Source organism: Apium graveolens, chromosome 4 (genome assembly GCF_009905375.1).
Source record: "Apium graveolens cultivar Ventura chromosome 4, ASM990537v1, whole genome shotgun sequence".
NCBI lineage: Eukaryota > Viridiplantae > Streptophyta > Magnoliopsida > Apiales > Apiaceae > Apium > Apium graveolens.
This window is the reverse complement of record NC_133650.1, coordinates 66,268,109-66,279,702: the sequence shown is the minus strand read 5'-3', so window position 1 is coordinate 66,279,702 and position 11,594 is coordinate 66,268,109.

Genomic DNA, 11,594 nt, shown 5'->3' with positions numbered 1-11,594 from the left:
TAGATGGTAAACAATTACTCTAGGAACAAAATGCGTCTCAAGAAATACGTGTAAGGGTTCAAGATATAAACAACAGTACTGTTCCATATGCACTATGAGACATGGCTGTCATAGCAGCCGTCGACTACTATCATACTATTTGAACTCACCAAGGTCGCACACTCGGTCCAATAACATCACTTAACATAGAAGATGCAATATTTAGGAGTGACATTGGTGTCTCCTCAGCCAACGCATCAAGGGTCCGCTTAGAAGCTGAACTCTCACGATCATACTCGTTTTCTCGAGAGAGAGAACTAGAAATCTCTATCGGACATTGCCAATAATATATATATATATATATATGAGGGAGACATACTAAAAGCTAGGGCAGTTCCAGCCAATCCTCAATACACGCTAGGGTTACACCTTCGAAACCCTCGACTGAAATCTTAGACTCGCTCCTCTATATGAGTTGCTGACCCATGCTTTTATATAAACTTTTTTACACTCTTTTGACTCTACTCCTAACCTAAATCAGGGACTTAAACCTGTAGCTCTGATACCAACCTGTGACAGCCTCAACCCCGGGGTCAGGAGTTGACATCACTAACAATAACAATCACAATTATATTACAACCAAACTCATTATTATTACAGTATTACGACCCCCTTACCAATATCTTTTACAAGTTTAAGTATGATTTAGGCTACCCAACTATTACAATACCAAATCCATATAAACAAACCTGACACAACTGTCATATTACAGTAACTCAACTGACCTACAACAGGTTTGACATAACTACCTCAGAAGAACTTGATAGAGGAGGAGCTGACTCTCTGCCCTATCTATAGTTAACAATAGGTCTTCTAGCAGGCACTCGATCTCTAGGCATCTGAAAGAGAGTAACGTAGAGATATACAAAACAATGAGCCCACCAATGCTCAACAACACCAAATATATGAATAAACAGGTTATAGATTCTTACCAAACGATTAATCAAAACAGTTGCAATCATTTTTAAGAATTGAAAATCACAATATACTAGCATGCTTTTCAAAACCAACATGATATAACCAGAATAAAGAATTTCAAAATTTGATTTTAGCATGCTATCCTTTTTCTAAGTGCATTGACTTTGAACAGTTTCAAAAATTGAAATAATCAGTTCTATTGGATGTTCAACAGGTGAAGATAGTTGATCAGTGTATCATCACCGGACAGCGACTAACGACCATCCAGGATAAAGAATATGTTCTGTAACTTGGGAGACTAGCTAGGTCTCCCCCATGCTGGACTAATCTGTTTAACAATGTGCGCAACCGAATTAACCACTTATGCCACCATCTGCTGGGCCGTTACCGAATAACGGGCCTCTTACGCAACTCCAATAGATTAACTAAATTTCCTTTTTACCACTTCCAAATTCCACGACATAGGTGGATCAAAATATTCCATGACATAGGTGGATCAAAACATTCGACTTTATCCAGTTTCCAAATCACTTGCATACCCATCTCGTTTTGTAACAAATTTTATCACAACATACGCTAAAAACTTTGAATATCAATCATAGTTAGAGATAGGTAATCCACGAGTTACTATTCTCTAAAATAACTTTGAATAAACAGAATTTCTGAATAAGAGAATATGTAACTTAAATCATTTTGATCAAGTATGAGTACGTAAATCAAATAATACAACCAAGTCTTTTCGAGAGCACTGAATCATGAAAGATATGGTCAGAGGTACTTGCCTTGATATGCTTTAACAATTATTATTGGTTGACTTTAAGCCGATTTCGACGCTCGGGCTTTATCGTCTAACCACTAGCTTATCCTGGATCCGACTTCAACACTCAGGTCCTTCGATTGGAACCTTGCTGAGCTTGTCGACTGACCACTAGGCTATCTTTAGTCCGACGTCAACTCTCGAGCCTTCCGACTAGAACCTACAGAGTCAAAATACCCTAATTTAGACATTCGATTATGCTTGACATATCCCCGCTATCAATTCTACCTGAACGATATCACAATCTGACTAATGATTATACACATTATTATAATACACGTAACAACTAGGGTTCACATATTCAAGACTCGGTTCGGTAATCATTTTCGGAAAATACACATACTCGTCGCTTTGGGAATACAGGTTTGTCAGTTATATTACAAAATGTTTACCAAGACACGCAAGTAGGTTCCGTAAAGTACTTATTTATAATTATACAAGTATATACGTTCGACTGGTATATTCGACAATTATAAGATACGTTCACATATTTTCGAATTTAATTTCTCAAAAATCGGGCAGCATTTCCTCTATTTATCGGACTACCCGTCGAAACATAATCGATGTCAATATCCCAATCACAATCAATTACGCAATCCCAATCTCGATACAATCCTTTAATACAAAACAAATATTTCTCATTCTGAAAATAACCTTACGAACTAAATTAATATTTTAAAATTTTTAGGACTCAGAATAATTCATCACGGTCCACCGTCAGCTCCTCGAAATTCATTGCTGACGGCGGCGAATCTCGGAGGTACCGATCCAGATGCCAATCACGAGTTTCACCGATTGATTATTTATAGTTCCCGCACAAAATATTTATTTCACGAATTGTAATCAATAATTCCTGCAGAAATTAATAAAATTAATTAATTATCCCCATTAATACACACAAAACAATCGGCATAACAGAACAGGGCGACAAGCGCACACGCGTTGCCCAAAAATACAGGGTCACTTCGTCGGAAATTAGTCCGGCGGAAACCGAATGGAACAAAAAAGAGACAGCATCACAACGGAGATATACACACATGTGTGTATATACATACCAACAATCTCCAGCCAATCACCACAACAACACCCGAAACTGGCGAACAACAAGAACGGGAAGAGAAGAAATATGGTAGAAGGGAGACAGAGATACAGATAAATTGAGAAAAGAGGATAGAGACGAAAGAGATATAGCGAGAGAGGAGAGAACCGAGTTGAGAGGGAAGAGACGGGTGAGAGAGACTAATAGCCGAGAGAGAGTAGCAGAGAAAAGAGAGACACAGAGCTGTGTTTCTATATTTTTTTATTCTAAAATGACAAATGTTGCCACGCGTCTCCAACTTCACGAAAACTGGACACGTACCCTGCTAATTTCTTTGTCGTTTCGATAATTAATGAACCAAGGTGAGAACAAATATAACTCAAAAAATATTAAAAGTAGTTTTAAAATTCTTAAAATATTTAAAACCTTAAAAGTTAAAATTTTCATAATTTTTAAATCATTTCTGAAACGCGCAACATACCCGCATTTAATGATTTAACGAACAAACGTGCGGTTGAATTTAATCAGAAAAATTCCCGAAATAATTTTAAAATTCTCGAATTATTCCAAACCTAATAAAATATAAATTTCATAAGTTTTAAAACATCCCTAAATTTAATATTGAAATTACACTTAAATATAATCTGAAAATCATTTAGGAGTAAATAATTGTTCAAATTTTGTTTTCTTAATTTTATAAATTCCTAAAAATAATTAATAAAATTATAAAGCAATAAAAATGATTTTATGGATAATCTCAATATTTCTAGAAATAAATTTTCTATAAAATCACTTTTAAAAGTAAAACCATACGACTTAACAATTAATGACACAAATAATCCTCGAACACTACAGAGTCACACACAGTTAATATTAAATATCACATCCTACTGAATTTTAGTTACTTATTTATTTATTTATTTATTACGGGTTTAATAATACAAAAATACGAGGCGTTATAAGAACAAAAAATGATATCATCAACATATATCTGTACTAATAACAAGTCCTTACCATGGTATTTATAAAAGAGAGTTTTGTCAATTTTACCTTTTCTGAAACCACTTTCTAATAGAAATAGAGCAAGTGTTTCATACCAGGCCCTTGGAGCTTGTTTTAGTCCATAGAGTGTTTTATCCAGTTTATAGACATGATCAGGATATTTTGGATTTGTAAACACTGGACGCTATTCAACATAAACTTCCTCTTCAAGTTCACCATTCAGAAATGCACTTTTTTATCCATTTGGAACACTTTAAACTTCTTGTGAGCAGCATAGGCTAGAAAAATTCTGATTGCCTCAAGCCTTGCAACTGGAGCAAAAGTCTCATCATAATCAATGCCTTCTTGCTAAGAATAGCCCTTTACAATTAGTCTTGATTTATTTATTGTAATGATGCCCTCACTGTAAGTTTTGTTTCTAAACACCCATTTTGCACCAATAATTGATCTATTCTTTGGTTTTGGCACAAGAGTCCAGACTTTGTTCCTTTCAAATTCATTTAGCACCTCTTGCATTGTTGTAATCCAGTTAGCATCTTGAAGTGCTTCTTCCACTTTCTTTGGTTCAATTTAAGATTGAAAGGAATGGTAGAGACATTCATTTTGAGTGGCTTTTCTGGTTCTTACACCACTATCAAGGTTTCCAATGATTAAGTCAGGTGTGTGTGACTTAGACCATTTTCTTGCAAATGGAAGTTGACTCCTTGAAGAAGAATAACCCCCTTGATCCATGATCTCTTTATTATTTCTTTGACTTGTACCTTTATCATTTCCTAATGCTCCTCCTGAATCAGTATTCCCAATGCTATTAGTATTTGACTCATCAGTGTTTGAGGAATTAGTGTCTGATGAATTATTTATTGATGTTCTTTGAGATAAATGACTTGAAGAAGAATCTGGATTTGAATCATGTTGTTGACCCTCAACATGTGCTTCAGTATCAGTAGAATTTCCACTGTCATTTGGCTTTCTTCCCTTCATCATCTCAAATGGTGTTTTACCATGCTTGTTGATCAAAGTGCATCCTGTGTGAGCAAGCAGTTTGCACAGCCTCATCCAAGAAATAGGTAGGCAATCTTGCTTCCTCTACCATGGTTCTTGTAGCTTCTATGAGAGTTCTATACTTTCTTTTAAAAACTTCATTTTATTGTGGGGTTCCAGGTTTAGAAAATTCTTATTTTTATCCCCTTGAATTTACAGAACTCTTTCATAGAACTGTTTTTGAATTCAGTTCTATTATCACATTTGATGATCTTCACTTTGTGTGTTGATCCTTTTTTCAGTTCTCTCACATGATTAAGAAGAATGGATGGAGATTCATCCTTGGTGTGCAGAAAGTACACCCATGTGTATCTTGTATACTCGTCAACAATTACAAGTGCATACCTCTTCTTGGCAATTGATATAACATTGACTTCACCAAAGAGATCAATATAAAGTAGATGACATGGTTCAAGAATAGAGGATCCAGTTTTACTCTTGAAAGATGTTTTCCTTTGCTTGGATTTCTGGCATGAATCACATAAGCCATCAGGAGTAAATACTGCACTGGACAATCCTCTCACTAGATCTTTTCTCACAAGTTTATTGATGTTGTTGAAGTTGATATGAGAATGTCTTTTATGCAAGTTCCAGCTATCTTCCACATATGCTCTACTAAGAAAACAAACTTTTAATTCATCAGTATTTGTGGAGACCCTGGATTCATATAAGTTACCATGTCTTACACTAGTCATTGCAACCTTACCATCAGATTTACCGACAATTTCACAATATTTCTTAAAAAGGTTCACATGGTAATCTATGTCACAGATCTGATTCACACTGATCAAATTATGTTTGAGTCCTACAACCAGAGCTACATTTTCAATGATGACATTCCCATATTTGATTTTTCTATATCCCAAGATTTTTCCTAAGTTGTCATCTCCATAAGAAACACTTGGGCCAGCTTCCTCCTTAAACTCGGATAACAGGGATTTATAACCAGTCAAATGTCATGAGCATCCACTGTCTAAGACTAGAGAATTTCTCCTGTTACCCTGCAATCAACATTTAAAATCAGTTAGTGTTTTTAAGGACCCATACTTGCTTGGATCCTTTGGCTCTTTTAAGTTTGTTAACCTATGCAGCAGAAGACTTTATATCAGAGTTTATGTTAATATCCTTATTATCAGTATTTACACATATAGAAACATATTTTTCTTTATTCAAAGAGGGTTTCAGTTTATAATAATCATAATATAAATTGTGATACTTTTTACATGTATAAATAGAGTTCCACACACTCTTATAATGAAAACAAGGATTCTGTGATTTATATCTAACTGTTTCATTCCTAAACTCTAATTTGGGAGGAACAATATTTATCTCTTTATTCTTCCTGTAAGAATTAGCAAGATGATTAGTACTACCACAGTTCAAGCATGTTTTTCTAGGTGCATTAGGAGCAGTTACATAATTACCATTCTTATTTACACCTATTTTACCATTTCTATTTTTCCTAGGCTTTTTCTCCTTGTCTTTCATGTGTACTTCTTCAGCTTTTGCTTAAGCTGTTTCTGAGTCATTAAACCAATATTCACAGATCTTGAGTGAACCTGTTTACTTTTATCAGTACTTAAGTTTGACTTAGGTGTTGAGGTTGACCCTACCTCATAAATTGACTTAATAGTATCAGCACTTGAATTAAAATTAATGGGCTTCAACTGAACCTTGTTCAGTTTTCCCTTGATATCAGTATTTACTGGTTTAGTTCTCTCAGTTTCTCTTCCATCTTTCTTATCAGAAATATATCTTTTAGTATATTCCTGATCTCCAACAGCCATTTTTTAAAATTTCCTGAGTTGTCTTTTCTGAGTTAGTCCAAAGATTAATACCCTCTCTTTCTTTGGATAACTCCTTTTTTAGATAAGCATGTTTTTCTAATAGTTTTTCTGTAACATAAATAATATTATCTCTTTCTTTTTGAATTTTTAGCATGGAAAGCAACTCAATTTCTAGGTGATCATTACTTTTTTTAACTCAGAGTTTCCACTCTTTATTCAGTTATTCCTTAAGGTTTGATCCCTATAACTAACATGAAGAGATTTAAGAAATAGTCTTAATTCATTGATATCATCAGTATTAAAAGCAAAGGTGGTTTTGAGGTACCTTTATTTCAGTAGTGTCAGCCTCAGTATCAGCATTTTTCATGAGAGCATAGTTAACACCATCATCTGAATCTGATGAATCATCCCAATTTTTCTTCTTTATGATCAAGGCTTGTTTCTTCTCAGCTTTTGGTTTTCTCCAGTCAGCTGCAAACTGTCCAATTCTATCACAGTTATGCCAAGTCTCAAACTGCCAAGTCTCAAAATTGGCACAAGCAAATCAAAATCAAGCAAGGGAAAGGAGCAAGCAGCTGAGGTTGAAGACAATTCCAGTCAAGATGACTCTGATGATGTTGATGAACATCTGGCTTTTCTGTCCATAAGGTTTGCAAAGATGAAATTCAAGAAAAACATTAGAGCCACTAAGCCAAATAAGAACATGGTGGACAAATCTAAGTTCAAGTATTATAACTGTGGCACAAGTGGACACTTTGCAAGTGAGTGCAGAAAGCCAACTTTTGAAAAGAAGAGATTTGAGCAAGTGGATTACAAAAAGAAATATTTTGAATTGCTCAAACAAAAGGAAAGGGCTTTTATAACTCAGGAAAATGACTGGGCAGCTGATGGAGCCAATGAAGATGATGATATGGAGTATGTCAACTTAGCCCTGATGGCTAATTCTGATAAAAATGAAACTAGTTCATCAAGCAATCAGGTAATTACTACTGACCTCTCTCAGCTTTCTCAAAATGAATGCAATGAAGCTATAAATGATATATCCAATGAATTATATCATTTACGTGTTTCCCTTAAATCACTGGCTAAAGAAAACACAAGAATTAAAGAGAATAATTTGTTTTTAAGTGATAGGAATGCTGTGTTAGAGGGTAAGGTAATTGAGCTTGAAAAGATTAAAATCAAATGCTTATCTGTTGAGAGTGAACTAGAAGAGTCTGTTAAGAAAGTAGAAGTTCTTTCTAGACAACTAGAACGTGAGCAAGAGGTAATCAAGGCCTAGAAAACATCTAGGGATGTTAGTGCTCAAATTGTCAAGGTTTAAGGAATTGAATCACTCTGTGAGAATGCCTGGAAGAAAAACAAAAAGGAAATAGAATTAATTGATGGACTGTCAACGGACGTGGAATCAACGGATGATGAAAGTCATCCGTTGAAGGAAGAAATAGAGCATCCATTGAAGGCTCATCAATTGAAATAGGCAAATGATTCTAAAAGGAATAATTTGAAAAATCTCAGTAAGAAGTTTGGTTCAACTTCCAAGAACTTTGTCAAAGAAGAAGCTAGCAAATCCAAAGATGCCAATAAGGTGAATATAGGACACATGACTTTAGATCAGTTGAAAAATAGGCTTAAGTTGGTTGAGGATAAAAAGGAAACTAAATGAAAATCTAATATAAATGGGAAGGTAGGGATTAACAAACACAACAATTACACACCTGATAAGTATGCTCCTAGAAAAAGTTGTGTGCATTGTAGTAGTGTTAATCATCTATCTGCTAACTGCAAATCTGTTAAGAATGCTCCCATGCTTTTAACTCCTTCTATGCCTAACATGTCTATGTCACCACTGCATGCTATGCCTGTTATGTCTCAACAGAATCCTCATGCACATTTTGCAAACATGCCATATGTTAATAATCATTATTTTGCTGCATTTAGTATGCCTCAAATGCCATACAACATGCCTATATGGAATAAAATGTTTACACAATCTATGCCTTATCAAATTCAACCAAATGCGCTAAATGATTCTGTGACTAACCCTACACTTCAACCAACTACATATGAGATCAAGGTTGACTCAAAGTTACCTAAGTCAAAAGGTGCAGGAAGTGTGAAGTCTAGGAAAAAGACTAACAAGGCTGGACTCAAGGAAACTTGGGTACCAAAATCAACTTGATTTGATTTTGTTGTGTGCAGGGAAAAAGAAGGAATCTATGGTACTTGGACAGTGGATGTTCAAGGCACATGACAGGAGATTTCACCCTGCTCATAGAGTTCAAGGAGAGAGCAAGCCCTAGCATAACCTTTGGAGATGACAACAAAGGGTTCACTATGGGATATGGCTTGATTTTAAAGGAAAATTTCATCATTGATGAAGTTGCATTAGTTGATGGTCTCAAGCACAATCTATTGAGCATCAGTCAATTATGTGATAAAGGGAATACTATTTCCTTCAATTCTGTTATGGATTAAAAACTAATATATATAATTGCTGTATTTAATACTAAGGAACGTGAGCTTCGAGGCTCGATTTGACTGCTCTTGTGTTTCGTGACTCAGTCTGCCTTAACAAGATGCCTACGTACCTTGCTGATTGCCAAGGATCAAGTCAAAAAACGTAGTTCTGATTTGTGGGGTGAGGCCCCTTATATAGATATGGGAGTCCTTGAATTGGACTTGGTATAGGAGACTTGGTGGACAAGCCTCTGAATTAGGATAGACTTAGGAGTCCTAGGAAGTAGGAAGCTGATTCCTTATCCTTTTAGGTCCCCTTGAGGCTAATCTATAAGGATTTATATCCTTATCGGGACTCTTCTCAATAGCTGATTTTTCCCTTATTAATTAATTACGAAATTAATTAATAATCAGGGCTTTTGGGCCTTTTTTATTCCACCAGGCCTGATCTGGTCCATCAGGCTTAACCTTTCTGGTCTGAATATTATACATCTTATTATTGGGCCTAGCAGCCCATTAATTATAAAATCAGGACTTATTTATCCCTATCATTTGCCCCCCAACTTTTGGGAAACATTGATTAGGTTTCGCAGAAGTTAAATCTATTCGTTCCCTTACAGGGTTTCGTTTTTGCGTAAAGTGTGGAGCGACCTACACATTTACAACGAATCTTCCTTTTATTCAGAAATTATCTTAATTTCCAGGAATTTTTCCCTAATTTTCTGGAATTTTCCCTAATTTTCTGGATTTTTCCCTTAATTTCTGGGATTTATCCTAATTTTCTGGATTTTTCCCTTAATTTCTGGGATTTATCCTAATTTTTCTGGATTTTTCCCTTAATTTCTGGGATTTATCCTAATTTTCTGGATTTTTCCCTTAATTTCTGGGATTTATCCTAATTTTCTGGATTTTTCCCTTAATTTCTGGGATTTATCCTAATTTTTCTGGATTTTCCCTTAATTTCTGGGATTTATCCTAATTTTCTGGATTTTTCCCTTAATTTCTGGGATTTATCCTAATTTTCTGGATTTTTCCCTTAATTTCTGGGATTTATCCTAATTTTTCTGGATTTTTCCCTTAATTTCTGGGATTTATCCTAATTTTCTGGATTTTTCCCTTAATTTCTGGGATTTATCCTAATTTTCTGGATTTTTCCCTTAATTTCTGGGATTTATCCTAATTTTTTTGGATTTTTCCCTTAATTTCTGGGATTTATCCTAATTTTCTGGATTTTTCCCTTAATTTCTGGGATTTATCCTAATTTTTCTGGATTTTTCCCTTAATTTCTGGAAATATTAATATTTTTCAGAAATTATTTAAGGAATTTCCTTATTTTTTTTGTGATTTTCCAGGACTTTTCTTCCTTTTCTTTTTTTTTTCTTTTTTTTATATAACTTTCGACCAGGAATCCATTCGACCAGGATTCTGGTCGAATTAACCCCCATATTGCCCTGGTCGACAGCTTTTCGAGCAGGAGTGTTTCGAGCAGAGGTCCTGGTCGAATTTCGGCCAGGATTTTTTCCTTTTTTTTTTTTTTTTATATAACTTTCAACCAGGAATCCATTCGACCAGGATTCTGGTCGAATTAACCCCCATATTGCCCTGGTCGACAGCTTTTCGAGCAGGAGTGTTTCGAGCAGAGGTCCTGGTCGAATTTCGGCCAGGATTTTTTCCTTTTTTTTTTTTTTTTTTTTTTATCGACCAGGAATTTTTCGACTAGGATTTTCGTCCCTTTCGGTCAGGATTCTTGTTTTTCTGACCGAATAAACCATCTTCCTTGCCTTGGTCGAAGCTATTTCGAGCAGGGCTCGTTCGACCAGGATTTTCCTTTGGTTTCTAGTCGACAAGGCTTCAGGCATAGCTTTCTCGATCAGAATCCTGACCCTTTCGGTCAGGAATCAATATTTTGACCGAATTAATCTTTCTCTCAGCCTTGGTCGATGCCCTTTCGACCACAACTCATTCAAGGAAAAATACAGTTCGTGCCTTGATCGAATTGGGTCAAGAACATGTTAATGCATATATTTTCTTAGGGTCATACGTCTGGGCTGGACTCTATTGGGTCCTTGATTTGGGCCTGGATTTTTTTGGGCCACCCTCTTAGTGGGTCTTAATCCTGGGCCCATTCCTTAAATCTGGGTTTTGTTTGTCAACTAATTGGGCCCCCCTTTTTTGGGCTGGTTTTATGGGGCTATCCTTTGGGCCCATTGTTTTTAACTGGGCTTTTAGCTCACGGGCTTATTTTAACCCTATTCCAATATACTGGTCCTTTCAATTGGGTCCCTAGTTCTGGGCTTTCAATTTGGGCTAATCCTTTTTTGGGCCCGTTTTCAGCAGCCCTCTTTTTTCTAACTTGGGCTATTTTGCTGAGCCTTTCAAACACTTGGGCCCTTAACTGGGCTTATTATTTTCTCAGGAACATTTCGGTCATAATCAATATTTTTGACTGAATTAACCTCCTTTTCTAGCCTTGGTCGAAGCTTTTTCGATC